The sequence below is a fragment of the Orycteropus afer genome, unplaced genomic scaffold, assembly GCF_000298275.1.
Source record: "Orycteropus afer afer isolate SDZICR_OR568_19922 unplaced genomic scaffold, OryAfe1.0 scaffold00203, whole genome shotgun sequence".
Taxonomy (NCBI): domain Eukaryota; kingdom Metazoa; phylum Chordata; class Mammalia; order Tubulidentata; family Orycteropodidae; genus Orycteropus; species Orycteropus afer.
In genome coordinates, this window is record NW_006921790.1 from 2,766,165 (window position 1) to 2,785,677 (window position 19,513).

The following is a 19,513-nucleotide window of genomic DNA, read 5'->3' on the forward strand; positions in this document are numbered from 1 at the left end:
CAACTATGAGACCAGAAGAACTAGATGGTGCCCGGCTACCACTGTCATCCACTTGGAAGGGGATCTATGTAGGAGATCCTTGATAGAGAAGGAGAACAATGTGGAACAAAACTCAAAATCATTATTGTTAAAAAAAAAAAAAAGGATGAGTTTCACTGGTCTGATAGAGCCTGATGAAACCTTTGAGACTATGGCCCCTAGTTGCCCTTCAGGTCTGGCATTGAATCCACTCCTGTGGCTGCTAGCCAAACAAAAGACAGGCATAGCAGTTGAGCATTTACCTCAGGTAGATACACTCCTTGGAGAGAACAATCATGGGAGAAAGAAGGGCTGCTTATGCATATGGAGACAGCTCAGGGGGCAGGCGTGCATGGAGAGAAGGACACAAGGAAGAGATAACTATGGGGAGGGAGTGAGAGGGGAGCTGTTGCATTGTGGTAAACTGTGGTCAATGACATGAGATAAAGTGTATGTGAACTGCTGTATGGAAAGTGAATTTTCTCTGTAAATCTTCTCCCAAATCACAATTAAAATAAATAAATAAATAAAGTTAAAATAATAATGAACAAAATTTTCCTGATTTGGTCAAAGACATGAATTTACAGCCTCAAGAAATTTAGAAAATCCAAAGAAGATAAATTCAAAGAAATTTACTTCATGTAGACATGTAATTAAACTGATTAATAGTGAAACATAAAGAGTCATATTGAAAGTTACTAGAGAAAAATGACATATTGAAAGAGGAAAGTACCTTTATGATGATGAATTTTTTAATACAAATCTCAGATGGCAGAAGAAAATGAAGGTATACATTTGAAGTCCTATAAAAATTTTAAAAAGAAGAAGAAAGAAAGAAACAAAGAAAAACCCGGTAACCCAGAATTTCATATCCAGGAGTATATCCTTCAAGACTGAAGGAGAAATACAGATGTTTTTATATAAAAAACGCAAACACAACCATTGCCATGGAGTTGGATCCCACTCATAGCAACCCCTCCTTGGGTTTCTGAAGCAGAATCATTACAGAAATAGATTGGCCAACCTTCCTTCTGGGGTGGTAGGTTTGAACCGCCAGCCTTCTGGTTAGCATTCAAATGCCTTAGGCACTACACCACCAGAGCTCCCTTTTCTATAAAGGGAAACTAAAATAATGTATAGTCAGAAAACTTCTTTATAAGAAATTCTGAAAGAATATTTTGGACTGAACTTGAAATACTATCAAATGAAAACTCCTATCTTCAGGAATGAAGGAAAAGCATCAGAGAATGTAAGTATGTGGCTAAATATAAAATAATACTTTATTTTTCTCCAGTTCTTCAAAATAAGATTCACTATTTGATCAATAGTCAGCTTTTAGATGTTTGTAGATGTAATAAAAATGACATTCATAACACAGAAGAGAATATGGAAAAACAAAGGGACTTCATGTTTGTGAATTTTATACATTTAATTGAAATGAACAAAACATTAACTCTACTTAGATTGTGAAAATTTAAATATTTGCATTGTAATCACAGGGCTACAAAAATTGTACACAGAAACATAGTTAAAAAGTCAATTCACAAATTAAAATAATATATTAAAATAATGAAATAGTACAGAAGAAGGAGGTAGTGGGATAAAAAAAGAATAATAAATAGAGAAACCAAACAGAAAACATAATAAAATGGGAAACCCAAACCCAGTCATATCAAATACTATATTAAATATTAATGAAGTAAATAATTAAAAGGCAGAGATTACCATAATAGATAAAAAATCAAGACCAAACCAAATACTATGCACAAGAGATACTCTTTAAATACAAAGACACAAATAGGTTAATAGTGGATGAAAGAAAAATATATACAAGCATTAAACAAAAGAAGACTGGAGAGGATGTACTAACATCAAATGAAACTGATTTCCAAACTAATTATTATCTCATGTATAGAGAGATATCTTGTAATGAAAAACTGGCTAATTCATCAGAAAGATACAACAAGCATAAACAAGACTTTTCCAAAATTTGCTAAACAAAAATAGCCAGAAAAAAAGAAGAAATATACAATTTCATAATCATAATTGGGAATTTTAATATCTCTGTATCAGTTATCCAATGTTACATAACAAGTAATTTGATAACCTAGTGCCTTGAAACAACAACAATGATCGATTAACTCTCATTGTTTCTGTGGATCAGAAATTCAGTATTAGCTGTATAGGTCTGGTTAAGTGTTTCTCATGAGATTGCAATCAGATGTCAGGGTCAATCATCTGAAACGCTGAAGGTGGCTGGACATTGAATTTTGCTTAATCATTAGCAAACTCATATGGCTGGTTGGTTGAGGGTAGCTATATGGGGAAGACCTCAGTCCCTTTCCCTGGGGCCTACTCTTAGGAGTGTTCAGCATCCTCACAGCACGTGACTGGCTTCCCTGGAATAAGTATAATGATATGATATTTTTATGAGATGGCCCTGAAGATCAGACATTGTCACATTTACACATTAACCATATTCTCTCATTCGTACAGGCCAGCCCTGATTTAATGTGAGAGTTATCTACATAAGTGTGTAAGCAACAGGAAAGTAGGATTTTAGAGGTCATCTTGAGAGCTGTTTACCACAGTCTCTGACCTTTGGCTCCCAGTAAAACACATCTACCTTTCATGAGGATTATATTTACTCATTTCTAAGGCTTCCCGAAGTCTTATCCCATTACAAAATCAGATCAAAGTCCAGGATCTCATCATCTAAGTTAGGACCATCTGTGAATGAGGCTCCAAGGGGTGGTTCAACAAGTATGGTCTTTCACAATCTGAAGATCTAGAAACTAAGGAGACATGTATCTACTCCCTATAAACCCATTTTATAATGGTGGGTCAGGCATAGAAAAATCTCTATATACTTTTTTGCTTCCAAAATATATTTCTCCTTCCTCACTACCAAGTTCCTAGTGCAAACCATTATTATGCTTCCACAGAATATTTCCAGTAACTTCCTAACTGGCTTTTCACTCTCTCTTGATATAATCAGTTGTCCTTACATAACCAGGGTAACCAAAGAAAATGTAAACCCAATTACAATAAACTCTTTCTTAAAGATCTACAGAAACTCTCCATTACTATAACTATTAATCAAACTCATTAACAATGCTCCACATTATATGTGGAAGCTCTGTTGGCATAGTGCCTAGAGCACTACTAACCAGAACTGCTAACCTGAAGGCTGACGGTTCAAACCCACCAGCCACTCCTCGGAAGGAAGATGGGGCAATCTACTTCTGTACAGATTCAGCCTCAGAAACTCAAGGAAGGATCTCTATGAGTCAAATCTACTCAACAGCATTGTGCTTGCTTTTGTTTTTGTTTTTCTTACATTGTATATGCTTAAAACTCTGACCTAATCTTTTACCACATTGACCTTGTTAACTTCATCTTAGCCACATGACCAACTTTCCATTTTTTGAACAAAAATTCCTTAATGCTGTTTTGTCCTCTCAAAATACTTTTCTCTTAGCTTTTCATATGAATGTTTCTTCCACTCTTTGTTTATATCATGTCAGAAATGTCATTCTCCAATAGAGATTCTCTGATCTCCTTGCATGGACTAACTCTCCCTACCATCCTAACTTCATTGTGTCATCTTCTTCTGTCCTCTCATATATTAACAACCATTTGAAACACCCTCATTCTTTTAACTTTAATAACAACAAATACTATTATCTGCTTCCTTTCACTGGAATTAAAACTGTGAAATTGTGATCTGAGAAAACACAGAAGATTGAGTCATCAAGACTTATATAAATAAGAGGTATTAACAAGTATCAACATTAATGATAATTTCAAGTGTTCAAATAATATAGAGGCAGAATAAAACCAGAGAGAGGTCTGGGACCTATAGCTTATCTCCCCAAGACCTATCTTCCTGCCTCAAATATACTCTGGCCCAGTTTACTAGATAAGATTAATAAGAAAGGAATATGATCACTTCACTTATCAAGAAATAGCCATCTCAGTTATAAAACATTTCCAATTTTTTTTCCAAGGATCCATGTCCCATTAATGCAAAAATTACAGATATGATCAGCATAAGCAATCCTAGATAACCAAATATGTTCTGCTAAAAACATTCCATGGATAAAGACACTTCTCTGTTCTGCTAAAAACATTCCATGGATAAAGACACTTCTCACAGGAAAAAAAAAAAAAAAAAAAAAAATTGCCAGGAGGTCTATCATTAACATATTTACAATGAGATTTAAATGGGTTACCTGTCTTTTAGATTTTCTTTCTATGTACTCCCCTCACCCTTACCACCCACCGGGAAAGAATAGATCAAGAAGGATTACTTCACCCCTTTCTTCCCTTGTCCTTTTCTGTCTTGGTCATTCATCCCTGTGTTCCAAGGGATTAGAATAGTACTTGGGTCACAGTAGGTCAAGTATGGTCACCAAATTTAAAATAATTGAAAGCAATGCTATATTTACTTTTATATCTAAATATCCTTATCCACATCTGTCCCTCAATAAAATATATATCAATGCATTCCCTGAGAATACAATTGAAAATGCCAAAAAGCCCTAAAGCTATTTCATCTGAAGGATCAACCCACATTTTCCTTATAAATGTAAATACTCTGCATGACAAAATGAATAAAGAATAAGATTTTGTTTGGTGGCGGTAATAACACTGAGAATTTAGTAATCTGTCCCTTAGTGTGTGTCTAAATTGGAATGTCTGAATAATGATGTAGCCTAAGCCAGCAGGAAAAGATGGTGACTTATATAAATCATACACCACTGAGTATATAGCTCACTAAACAAATACCAACCAAAAGAATAATGTTTGCCTAATGGTGGTTAAATGTCAGATAAAATGTAGAGTCAGCAAAGCAACCACCATCAGCCTACATGGAATGATTCTATAAAACAGAAATTTCAAGGACATTGCTGTCTCTTTTTCCTTTAATCTCCCCAAAGGAAAGAAATGTTCTTCCTTGGATAGAAGCAAAATATTTTTTTATGTTTTATTTATAGATTAGAGCCTGACAAAGAAGAATGAAAGGGAAGAATTCAATGAGAGAGAAAGAGAGTAGAAAGAAGTACTAAAACATGAACTAACAGAGAAAGACACAGATGGAGTGTGTGATTTATTAGAATTTGTTTTTTTCCAAATAAAGGCCACCATTACCCACCAGTATATAATAAATCACCTCTTCTGTATTATTCACTACTGTCTACCATTGCAATGCTTTCCACACAGTACACACTTGAAAGTTAACAAGGAAACAGGAAAAAAAGAATGAATAAGAGTCTTTTGAGCTTATGGGGTGCTGTAACAATTGGACTTCCAAGTGTAAAATAAATGTACACAGACATGTTGTTGTTGTTATGTGCCGTCGAGTTGGACCCGACTCATAGCAACCCCTCCTTAGGTTTCCAAGGCAGTGTCACTACGGAAGTAGATTGTCCAATCTTCCTTCCAAGGAGTGGCTGGTGGGTTTGAACCACCAGTCTTCAGGTTAGCAGTCAAGTGCCTTAGGCACTATGCTACACAGACATAGAACCTAAATATTTCACAAAATAAACTAACTCAAAATGGATCATAGACTTAAATGTAGTATGCAAAACTGTACAACATAGCGACTCCCATTGGGTTTCTGAGGCAGCAAATCTTTACAGAAGTAGATTGGTCATTATTCCTTCTGCGGAGTGGCTGGTGGGTTTGAATCACCAACTTTCTGGTTAGCAGTCAAATGCCTTAGGCACTACACCATCAGAGCTCCTTTTTATATAGCTTCTACAAACCAGCATAATAGAAAATCTAACTGACTTTTCATTTGGTGATGAGTTTTCACATAAAGCACAAACCCTGAAAAAAAAAAAAAGTGCAATATATGAAAAAAAGAAAAGAAAATTAAGTTGGACTTCATTAAAGTTTAAAATTCTGCTATAGCAAAGACACTCTTAAGAGACTGAAAACACAAGAAACTTAGTGGAAGAAATGATTTGCAAGCTGCAGATATAATGAAGGGTTTGTACTCGAAATATGAAAAGAACTCTTGAGATTCAACAATAAGGAAATAAGCAACCTAGTTACCAAATGGGTAAAAAATCTGAATGGAAATCTCACCAATAAAGATACACAGATAGCAAATAAGTATATGAAAAACGCATGTCATTAGGGATTTAAAACTCAAAACAACAATAAGATAGCATAACACATCTATTAAAATAGCTATAACCCAACACATTGACAACATCTAATGCTGACAAGGATGTGGAGAAACAGAAAATCTCATTTATTCCTGGTGGGAAATGGTACAGCCACTTTGAAAAACAGTGTGGGAAATGGTACAGCCACTTTGAAAAACAGTCTGGAAATTTATTTTAAAACTAAATAGAGACTTACCATTGTTGTTGTTGTTGTTATGTGCCATCGAGTTGGACCTGACTCATAGCGACCCCTCCTTGGGTTTCCGAGGCAGTATCACTACGGAAGTGATTGCCCCATCTTCTTTCCCAGGAGTGGCTGGTGGGTTTGAACCGCCAGTCTTCTGGTTAGCAGTCAAGTGCCTTATGCACTATGCTACCAGAGCTCCCAGGCTTACCATTGCACTCCTTAGTATTAACTCAAATAAGATGGTGATGCACTCACACATAGAAGCCTGCACATAAATCTTTATTGCAAGGTGATTCATAATTGCCAAAACTTGGAAGCAACCAAGATGTCTTTCAATAGGTGAATGGATAAGGTGTGCTATATCTATACAATGGGGTATTATTCAGTGACAAAGAGAATGATCTATCAAGCTTGGGAAAGACATGGAGAAATCTTAAATGCATACTACTAAATGAAAGAAGACACTCAAAAAAAAAAATGCTACATACTGTTTGAATCCAATTATAAGACATTTACAATAGAGACAAATTGTTTCCATGGAGTCAAGAGGAGAGGAAGAATGATGAATAGGTGGAGTACAGGGCATTTTTGTGGAAGTGAAACTATTTTGTATGATAGTACAGTAGTGGACATGTGACATTATGCATTTGTCAAAACCCATAGGACTATACAATAAAAAGAATGAACCTTGATACAACTATGCAATTTAGTTAATAATAATTAAAAATTGGTTAATCAACAGTAACTAATGTACTCAGGAATCCAAGACCTTAGCAATAGAAAAACCACTATGCAGACATAAGGGGAATATATGGTAATTCTCTATACTTTTAGCAAAATTTTTCTATAAAATAAAAACTGCTGTAAAAATTAGACTCTACTGAAAATGAATTACACTAGATGTTAAGTCTTATATACTGAAATATTTGCCAGCAACATACACATGTTGTGAATGATATGTCCTTTGTTAAACAATCACTGTGTTCAATCAGTAATTCATTACATTAAGCATCTGAAATTTTTTTTTTTTAGAAATAAATGTATCAATTTGTCTTGTTGCTGTTGTTAGGTGCCTTCAAGTTGGCTCCAACTCATAGCAATTCTATGTACAACAGAAGGAAACATTGCCCAATCCTGTGTCATCTTCACAATTCTTGCAGTATTTGATCCCATAATTGCAGGCACTGTATCAATCCATCTCATTACAGGTCTTTCATTTCTTCTCTGACCCTCTTCTTTACCAAGCATGATATCCTTCTTCAAGGAGTTGTCCTTTCTGACAACATGACCAAAGCAGGTGAGACTAATCTGGCCATTCTTGAGTCCAAGGAATATTCTGGCTGCACTTCTTCTTGGACAGATTTTTTCATTCTTCTGAAAGTTCACAGTATTTTCAGTGTTCTTCATCAGCACTGCAATTCAAAGGCATCAATTCTTCTTTGGTCTTCCTTGTTCATTGTCCAGCTTCCATATGCATATGATGTGATTGAAAATACCATGGCTTCGGTTAGGCACACCTTAGTCTTCAAGGAGACCTCTTTCCTCTTCAACACTTTAAAGAGCTCTTTTGTAGCAGATTTTCCCAGTGCAATATGATGATGTCTGGTTTCCTGACTGCTGCTTCCATGGATATTGCTTGTAGGTACAAGGGAAATGAAATCCCTGACAACTTCAATATTTTCTCCATTCATCATAATGTTGTTAGTAGGTCCAGTTATGAGGTTTTTTTTTTTTAATGTTGAGATGTAATCCATAGTGAAGACTGTAATTTTTGTCTTCATCACTAAGTGCTTCAAGTCATCTTCACTTTCAGCAAACAGGGTTGTGTTATCTGCATATCGCTTGTTGTTAATGATTCTTCCTCCAAATGTAATGCCATGTTCTTCTTCATATAGTCCAGCTTCTTGGATTATTTCCTTAGCATGCAGCTTGAATAAGTATGGTGAAAATACATAACCCTGACATACACTCTCTTTGATTTTAAATCATGCAGTATCCCCTTGTTCTGTTCAAATGAGAGCCTCTTGGTCTATGTACACATTTCTCATGAAAACAATTAAGTTTTCTGGAATCAATTTATCTTAGATACCTAGAAGGAATTTGTTTTGTCATCGGGTCACTTATTTTTATATTTCACTTGTGGATATGCTATCACCTTGAGAAATATGCAAGGACATATAATGTCTAATTATTCATGCCATTGGAGTCTAAGATTGAACATTAAGTGGAGGAATAATTAACATTTAAAATATTTATTCAATGGTAACTTGTGCTACGTACTATTCAATAATAAAATGAAATAAAACATCTTCCCTTTCTTTAGGGATCTTACAGTCTATATACACTATATGTGAAAAGATGTTAAATAACATAAAAATTTTTACTAAGGATGCAAAATAAATGAATGCTAAATGATAGTGTGGGATAAGTACTCTTAGTCTGTACAATGAGGTTAGAAAAACACACTTTGTTAATAATTAACATTGGAGATTATGTAGTATTTAATATTTGTCAAAAATATAACTGATATTTTAAATAACAAAGGAAGTAGAAAATACATTTGCAATTCACTTATAGATTTTTATATGCTAAAGGGTTTCATATTTTATATTTTAATAGTGGAATTCTTTAAAATCAGGGGGGTAATACCCTCTTGGTCTTGTAAAATTGATGATTCTGTTTATTATGATCTGGGATTGGATAATGAGCTATTTAAGCCTTGTTTCAAAGCTTCTATAAACTAAGAGGAGTCCCTGGGTGTCTCAAATGGATAAGCCTTTGGTTACTAATTGAAAAGTGGGCAGTTCAAACCTACCCAGAAGGCACTTCAGAAGAAGTGTCTGGTGACCTCCAAAAGGTCACAGTTGAGTTTTGAAAAACTCAATGGATCATATTTCTATTCAACACACATAGAATGCCATGAGTCAGAATCAACTTGACTTTGCAGTAACTAGCTTTTGTTTGTTTATTTTTATGGGATTTGAGAAGAGGTACTTAACCCCAATACTGAGAGCTTATGTTAGGACAAACTTCTTAGATGTTCCTTCCAAATGAATCACCTGACAACCATGCTACCACGGCAATGCTTTATGGTCTATACTGATCCTCTTGGAGATGTATTTTACAGTTTATAAGTATTCTTAGGTGATGCAGCCTCAACATTATTGAAAAGTAGTCAAAGTAAAGAAAACAGAAACAATGATAGCCATTGCTTTCCCTGTTCCTCTTTAGGAATGTCTTAGCTCCTAGCATCATTAAGGAATAAGTGAAGTGATAAAAATGAAAACATTTAGCAATGTTTCTGACACTGGAAATTTTTTGATGAATCTTTATTTGTCTTTTTAATGACCTAGGAAGAAATGAATAACTGGACAGATTTCTCCTTAGAATTATCAAACACTGAGACTAAAGTGCACCAGTAGTATCTTATGGTGTTTATAGTTAAGGATGTGATGTATAAGATATGATTTCTACAAGATAAACAACAATTACACGTTGAAAGGGAGCATAGAGTCTAAGCTAGAGCAAACATTGAGACCATCTAATCCACTTCTGTTATTTTGCAGTAGAACCTGGTTTCAGAAGAGATTAATTAAACTGACCAAGCACATTCACTGTTATGGATTTAATTGGATCCTCTAAAAAGATAAATTGTAAATCTTAACCTGTGGTTATAATCCCATTTGGAATGGTTTGTCTTGGTTATGTTAATGAGATAGGATTAGTGCAGGGTGTGTTTTAGTAAATCTCTTTTGAGAAATAAAAAAAGATTATAAATAAGCAAGCAAGAGAAGCAGAGATTGGGTAAGATAGATGCCAAGGCACATGGAGATCTCCAAGGAAATAAGAACCAGAAACTGAAGAGACAGGACCTTCCTCCAGAAAAAAAGATTTCTTTCCCCCAGAGCCAGCATTCTGAATCCACCCTTTCAGACTTCTAAACTAAGAGAAAGTAAATTTATTTGTTAAAGCCATTCACTTGTGGTATTTCCATTATACCAGCATCCATTCAATTCGTCAGTGGAAAAAATAAATAAATAAAAGTCAATCCATAACTACAACCACATTTTCCAACACCCAGCTCTATATTCCTTCTACAATGCCATTATTTCCTCCCTGGTGATTTGATGCTTAGCTCCAAATTAAAGCCCCAGAATAGTCATGAATCTTCCTATGTGGTATGAATACTGCAATGTAATTCGGGTTCTTATACCAGTCTGGTACAAAGTAATGATACAGTTTCAATAAAGTTTTATGAATAACAAAAAGAAGAGTCTTTGTAATACTGACTATGCCAGGTCTAATAGCAATATTGTTTTTTTGTTTTTGTTCTTCTTATTTTGAGTTAAGTGTGTTGGGCTGATTCTATACACTGAATTCTTCATATTCTGATTCATTTTGTCCCCACAAAAATGTTTTTTCCCCCTATTTCAATAACACTTCCAATGCAGGATAATATACTTGCAAGAAAGTAAACTAATAAGAATAATGTGAAATCATTGGTTCCTGTGAAAGGTACGCTATTTATTAAAAATTAATGTGTCATTCTGGCTTTTATATCAGTTATTACTCATGAAACTATTACAAAAATAATAATAGTATTTCTGCCTATGTGGACAGTTACATTTAAAATTATCCATTAATAATTTGACATCCTTAGTCTTGTGAAGTTCAATGTGAGTCCATAACTGAGACATAAAACAATTGATGAGATTTCTATTCTGCCAAGCTAATGGCCTGACCTCAAATATAGTAAATTCAAAGAAATATTAAATATCCTTCAGGATCTTGAAAGAAAATGTCCATTTTGTGGTGACCACACTTCCTTCCTTCCCTGGGGACATTTTCCTGATTCACTTCGTAGAGACCTGTGCCTATTCTGATCTATTTTCTAACTCTGTGTCTTTTTACTATATAGATTATGTTTAGACTGCTTGAAAAGTAAACTGTAGCATTATTTCCTTTTATAAAGAGAATTATTGTACTCATCTAAAAGGAGCTCATGCATTTAGAAGTCTCTAAGTTTTCTCAAAAATGAAAAATCAATTTTCCCAACTCTGATTACATTTTGGGCATCAGATGTCAGGGTTTTGAGTAAGTAATGCACTGTGTCTATGAGTAAAATTGTGGGAAGTCAACTTCTTATTCTCTTATTTTCTATCAGTAATAATTAGAAGGCCTGACTCTTGAGGAGCAGGCTTAGAGGAGAGTTTAATGTTTTGTTGATGTTGTTGCTTTTTAATTGCATTTTACTAGCAAATGTTTAAAAAGGAAGACTTTCTTAAGATGAATAGTAAAAATGAGTATTTTCATATTACTATTCCTTAAATTCTTTTTATGTTATAAAAATTTCATATATATTATACAGTTCATTAAAAATTATTTTTCATAAAGGCAACTGTTTTATTTCCCTTGAACACAGCACCATTTTTTAAACTGTTCGTACAAGTATTACTTTTGTCCCAATAGGAAAGTTCTATTTTCAGTATATGCATGGCCTGGGGCTCCTAATGCACTGACTTGATATAATTATTAAACTAAATAATAGGCATCTTTTGGTGTAAGATGAAATAGGTTACTCTATATTACGATAAATGTGCAATTCTCAAAATATTTGTAAATAACAAAATATATTAGATCTCCTGAATGGCTGTGCAGGCCCAGTGCCTGGCATGGGGTAAGAGCTCAATAATGTGAACTAGACCCTTTTGAAGTATTTGTAGAAACACTGTGAGGTTATGAATGTTTATAATATATTGTTGAAAACATCTGAATCATACTAAACACAGATGCTGATTTTAGAAACAAACTCTATGCAAAATGCTACTCCAAATGACAAGGTTAAGACAAAGGAGTTATTTTTATACATTACAATATATTAGTATTTGGGGTACTGTAAGGGCACAGAAATTTAGAGAGGGAAACAGTGCAGAAGTACCCATTGAGGGAGATTTGGGCTGATATTCAAAGGAAATTCAGCATTTGGAGTAATAGAAAAGAGAGAGCTAGGAGAAAGCAGAATAATTGATTAATGAGACAATTCATTTACAGTCTTTCCTTTACTGTCACTGCTTTGTGGATTTGAATGTGTGGACTGGAAAGCTCTGATATTTATCAAGTTTGAAGAGACTCATTCCAATCCTTGGGAGGCGGGGGAGGCAAGGACAATGAGAAGAATATCCACCATGATTCTTTGTCAGAAATTCCAGAGCTTGCAGAAATTCAGACCTCAAATAAAACTGTCTCCAAACTTTCCCAAGAATATTTCATAGATTACATGGCAGTTGAAAACAAGAGCAGAAAAATTCATAATGACTATTGTTGCCTGAAGATGCATAGTCCAAAGTGATAACATTCAAGTTAAACTTCCAAAGTCATTGAGGAGTAAATTTCTGATAAGACTCTTGTAGTGCAATGCCATCATAAGAATTTGGAAAAGACCATTTCTGATAGTGCAATAAAAATAAGTTAGGTGTGGTTACAGAAATTAATATGAAATATCAAGCACAGAACCTTAAGAAAGGCCTGGTGATTTTCTTAAAAAAAAAAAAAAAAAAATCAGCATTGAAAACCCTATGGGACACAGATCAACACATATATTGAGTGACCATGAGTTGAAGTTGACTCGATAGCAAGTGTAGGTTCAAATCTCCAACTATTGACCTGTGGAAGCTATAAACTGTCCAGAATTTTGTGTATGTGTGTGTGTTTCCTGAATTTCTAGGGAATGATTTTCTCATAATCCCAGTCCCTTAAATGTGTTAGAATTTTCATTAAGTTTCATTTGTTCACTTAATCTTTTAGTGTCTTCAAGGTGCACAGTGTCACTAGAGTAGTAGTGATATGAGGCTGAAGGAAAGAATGAGTTGTTTAACACATATTAACCTCAAAAACATTAATGAATAAGAATTCGGTTCAAACCCACCAGCGACTCCTCGGAAGGAAGGTTGGGCATTCCTACTTCCGTAGTGATACTGCCTCGGAAACCCAAGGAGGGGTCGCTATGAGTCGGGGCCGACTCGATGGCAAAACAACAACAACAACAACATTGCCTCCTATTAGCTAATCATTTGATTTCATATGTGTGTGTGTGTGTGTGTGTGTGTGAAGGAAGATTGGGCAAAGATGAAGAGACATTTCAGTGAAAAGGATATATAGATGGTGGGTTCTCTAGAGATGCAAAACCAGTAAAGCTTATATATACAGAGAGAGAAAAATTTAACTTAGGAAAATGTCTTACATATTTATAGAAGCTGGCAAGTCCCAAGTTCTTGGATCAAATGTCAAGCTGGAGGCTTTTCCCAACTCATGCAGCTGCAGGTGCTGGCAATCGCAAAGTTGTCAGGCAGTATACCAGCAGTTGACTCCAACGAATGATGAATCCAAGATCTCCGGGCTGAATGGTGGATTGTTCACTCATGGACAGTTGTAGGCATCACAACAGGATCCTTATCCACAGAAGAGTGTCTCTTTTCCTAGGATATCCATAAATACATTGGAAGCAGGTCACACCCCTAGAGAAACTCCCTTTCAACTGTTTGCTGCTCAAAACATATACATCCCATCTCATAATGGGAACAACCCACTTTACAACTGCCCAAGCCACTCAGAACTGTGGTCCAGCCAAGTTAACACATAACTCCAACTACCACAGAGACGGCAATAAGGACACGACCAAGAGACTGTTCAGACAGAACAAGGAGATACTGCATAGTTTAAAATCAAGAAGGGAGTGCATCAGGGTTCTATCCTTTCACCATACTTATTCAATTTGTATGCTGAACAAATAATCCAAGAAACTGGACTATATGAAGAAGAACATAGCATCAGGATTGGAGGAAGACTCATTAACAATCTACAATATGCTGACGACACAACTTTGCTTGCTGAAAGTGAGGATGACTTGGAGCAATTACTGATGAAGTTTGAAGACTACAATCTGCAGTGTGAATTACATCTCACTATAAAAAAAAAAAAAAAAAAAAAAAAACCCTCACAACTGAACCAATAAGCAGCACCATGATAAATGGAGAAAAGATTGAACTTGCCAAAGACTTCATATCACTTAGTTCTACAATCAACACCAATGGAAACAGCAATCAAGATATCAGACGATGTATAGCACTGGACAAATCAGCTGCAAAAAAACTTCTTTCAGTTGCTGAAGAGCAAAAATATCTCCTTGAAGACTAAGGTGTGCCTGGCACAGCCATGATATTTTCAATTACTTCATATACATGTGAGAGCTGGACAATGAATACAGAAGACCAAAGAAGAGTCGAAGCTTTTAAGTTGTGATGCTGGCAAAGAATGCTGAAAGTACCATGGACTGCTAAAAGAACTACCAAATCTGTCCTGGAAGAAGTGGAGCCAGAATGCTCCTTGGAAGCAAGAATGGTGAGACTTTGTCTCACCTACATTGGTCATGTCGTAAGAAGAGACCATTCCCTTGAGAAAGATATCATGCCCAAGTGGAGGGTCAACAGAAAAGGGGAAGGCCCTCACCTAGATAGATTGACACAGTGGCTGCATTGATGGGGTGAGGTATAGCAAGGATCATGGAGCTGGCACTGGACCTGGCAGTATTTTGTTCTGTTGTACATAGGGTCTCTATGAGTCAGAGAGGACACAACTATCTAACAACAAAAGACATGAAGTAACATAATTAGCCTTTAGGAAAATGCAAATTAAAACCAGAATGTGATACCACTAGATATTTATTAGAATTCTGAAAGTACACTGCCGGTGATAATGTAAAATACTACAACTATTTTGGAAAATAAGCAGTTTCTTAAAAACAAACAAGTATCCAACTACTATGTGATGTAGCTATAGTACTCCTGGACATTTATACAAGAAAAAGGAAGACTTAAGTTCACTCAAAAAGCTGTACATGAATGCTTTGCAGCTTTATTAATTATAACCCCAAACTAGAAATAATGCAAATATCCTCAAGTAGTAAATGATTAAACAAACTGTGGTACACATCCATATCGTTGACTACTATACATATCCAAAGTATGTGAGAAAACGTTTCACTAGCCTTGGTTCTAAGAAGATTCTAACTAAACTTATTCTAAAACAGATTTGTTTTTTCTTCTGGCAGTCCATGTTATATTGGATATTCTTCACTGACACCATAATTCAAATCCTTTCATGCTCCTTTGGTCTTTCTTCTTAATTGTCCAGCTTTTGAATTCATATGAGGTGATTGAAAATACCATGGTTTGGATTATCCGTGTTGTAAAGCTACTGTAATGAAAATATCTTGGTAGTTGTATAACAACAGACACAAAGAACAATGGAATGGAATTGATGGTACAAAAATAAACCCATACATCTGTGGTCAAATAATTTTTGACAAGGATGCAAAGTCTATTTGATAGAAAATAACAAATGGCATTGGACAACTGGATTTGCACATGCAGAAAAATGAAACAGGTCCCATGTCTCATATAATACAGAAAGACAAATTCAAAATAGGGTGAAGACCTAAATGTGAAAACAAAACAAAGCAAAAAATTCTTAGAATAAACACAGGGGCAACACTGTCAGGAACAGCTTTGAACAATGTTTTATCTAATATAATAACAAAAACACAAATAAGAAAAACAAATTAAATAAATGGGACCTCATAAAAATTAAAAACTCTTGTTTATATACATACTTTTACAAAAAAGTGAACAGTCAAGTTACCAACAGGGAAATATCTTTATATAATAACAAATATATATATATAAAACTTCAGCAAATTAAAAACAAAAATATAAATAAACCAATCAAAAAATGGGCAAAGAACTTCATTAGACATTTCACCAAGGAGAACATTCAAAAGGTCACTGAAAACATAAAAAGATGCTCAGCATCTTAGGTGTCAGAGAGATCCCAATCAAAACCGCAATGAGATATAATTTCACTCCTCCCACTATGATGGCTAAATTAAAGGGAAAAAAAAAAAAAAAAAGAAAGAAAATAACAAATGTCAGCAAGTATGTGGGAAAATTGAAACACTTATCCACTGCTGATGGGAATGCAAAATGGTACAGCCGTTGTGGAAAACATTGTGGAGGTTTCTCAAAAAAATAAAAAGGGAACTACCGTATGACTTAGCAATTCCAATCCTAGGTATGTACTCTGAAGACTTGAAAATAGATACAAAAGCAGATATGTGTGCACCAATGTTCACTGCAGCACTATTCACAAGAACCAAAAGGTAGAAACAATCCAAATGCTCATCAAAAGATGGATGGAATAACAAAAATGATACATATATGTAATGGAATATTCCTTAGCCAATAAGAAAAATGAAGTCTTGGTAAATGCTACATTGTGGAGGGAGCTTGAAGACATTTTGCTGAGTGAAATAAGTCAATCACAAATCAACAGGTAAACACATTTATATAAAAAGATAAGAACAAGTAAATGTATAGAATCAAAGTTTATTAATAGTAAATTACAGAATACTCAATTTCACTTTCCAGAGATAGAAAAATCATATTGGATAAGGGTACTGTTGAACAGCTGACTAATGTAATTGATTTTAATAAGTTGTACATATGTGAAAAGTTGAATTGACAAAAGTTATGTCATAGATATATTTATAACAATGGCAACAAAAAAAGAAAAAGAAAGAAAGAAAAGATACCTGGTGAAGAATTTGGTTTCTTGGTTAGGAGGTTTAGAGATATCCCAGTTAATTGGCCTAATAACATGCTTAGTGCTTCTGTTCTATCTCCTAATTCATTGCTGAGTGGCGGGCTTCTTAAAAGCTTGTAAGTAGCCATTCAAGTTTCAACAACTGGTCTCTATTTACCTGATGGAAGAGAGGAAGAAGAGGAGTCAGGAATAGAAAGGGAAAGTTAATATGTGGTTAATTGCCTCCACAAACAACAATCAACTTTGCCAAGAGACAAGAAGAAATGGATGGTGCCTGACTATCATTATTGAACATTTTGATCTAAAATATTTTAAAAGAATCCTGACCAAAAGGGGGGAAAAGTAAAACAGAATTTCAAATTCTCATGGACTCCAGACTTTCTGGAGCCATGGAGGTTAGGTAACCCCTGAAACTATTGCCCTAAGATAACTTTAAATTTAAACCTTAAACCTATAATATCTTCCTAAGTCTTCCCAAAACCAAACAGCCCACTCTCCATCAAGAAAAAAGAAATGCCATCACATCAATTCCAACTCTTAGTGGTTCTATTGGGTAGAACTGCTATAGGGTTTCTAAGGCTTTAATATTTACAGAAGCAGACACCAAATCTTTATTCTAGAGTAGCTGATGGGTTTGAACCACAAAATTTTCAGTTAGAACGTGAGAATTTAACCACTGCATCACCAGAGCACTTTAAAAATCAAACAATAGCTTAGTTTATCTGGCAAAAAGAAAAAAAGTGTCTGCATTGATCATTACGCTTTTTTAATCCTACTTCCATAGTGAAGGAAACCTAGGAGGGGTCGCTATTAGTCGGGGCCGACTCGACGGCAAACAACAACAACAACAACAACATAGGTGATCAAATTATAGCAACTTGAAAGACTAGATAGGAAACTTAGGAATTAATAAGTTTATGTTAATATGGAAGGAACATCTCATGAAAAGAATGTAAGCATGATTGAACAACTTGAAGAATATAATTAATATAATTAATTTCTAATGTAATATTAGAAATTTTTAAATTGGTGTATGTTTTGCTGTGTGTATTCTCAATGAATAAAACAAAAACAAAATGTTGTGTTGTTGTTAGGTGCTGTCCAGTCATTTCCAACTCATAGCAACCCCATGCACAGCAAAACTAAACACTGCCAATCCCGCGCCTCCTCCATGATCCCTGCTATACTTAAGCCTATCATCATAGCCACCGTGTCAATCCATCTTGTTGAAGGTCTCCCCCTCTTTCGTTGACCCTCCACCCTACCAAGCATGACATCCTTCTTCAGGGAATGGTCTCTTCTGACAACATGACCAAAATAGGTGAGACGAAGTCTGGTCATTCTCGTTTCCAAGGAGCATATTGGGTACACTTCTTCCAGGACAGATTTGTTAGTTCCTTTAGCACTCCATGGTACTTTCAGCATTCTTCGCCAGCACCACAACTCAAAAGCATCAACTCTTCTTCAAGCTTCCTTATTCATTGCTCTCACATGCATGCGAGGCGACTGGAAATATCATGGCTTCTGTCAGGTGAATCTTTGTCCTCAAGGAGACATCCTTGCTCCTCAGCCTTGAAACAGTTCCTTTGTGGTTGACCTTCCAAATGCTACACATCGTCTAATATCCTGACTGCTGCTTCCATTGGCATTGATTGTAGAACCAAGCAACGTGAATTCCTTGACAACCTCAATCTTCTCTCCATTTATTGTGATGCTGCTCATTGGTCCAGTTGTGAGGATTTTTGTTTTCTTTATATTGAGACGTAATCCATACTGCAGACTGTATTCTTCAAACCTTCGTCACTAAGTGCCTCAAGTCATCCTCACTTTCATCAAGCAAAGTTGTATCGTCTGTGTATCTCAGGTTGTTAATGATTCTTCCTCCAATCCTGATGCCACGTTTTTCTTCATATAGTCCAGCTTCTCGGATTATTTGCTCAGCATATAGATTGAATAAGTGTGGGGAAAGAATACAACCCTGACATACTCCCTTCTTGATTTTAAATCAGGTAGTGTCCCCTTGTTCATTTCGAACGACAGCCTCCTGGTTAATGTACAGGTTCCTCATGAGTACAATCAAGAATTCAGGAATTCCCATTCTTCTCATAATTTGTCATGATCCACACAATCAAATGCTTTTGCATAGTCAATAAAACACAAGTAAATATTTTTCTGGTATTCTTTGCCTTGAGCCAAGATCAGTCTGACAACAGCTATGATGTACCTTGTTTCACACCCTCTTCTGAATCCAGCTAGCACCTCTGGAAGTTCTCTGTCAATATACTGCTGCAAACATTTTTTGCATTATCTGCAGAAAGGTCTTACTTGCATGCGATATTAATGATATTGTTCTATAATTTGACATTCTGTGGAATCACCTTTCGTTGAAATGGGTATATATATGGATCTCTTCCAGTCAGTTGGCCAGGTAGCTGTCTTCCAAATCTCTTGGCATAATCAAGTGAGTGCCTCC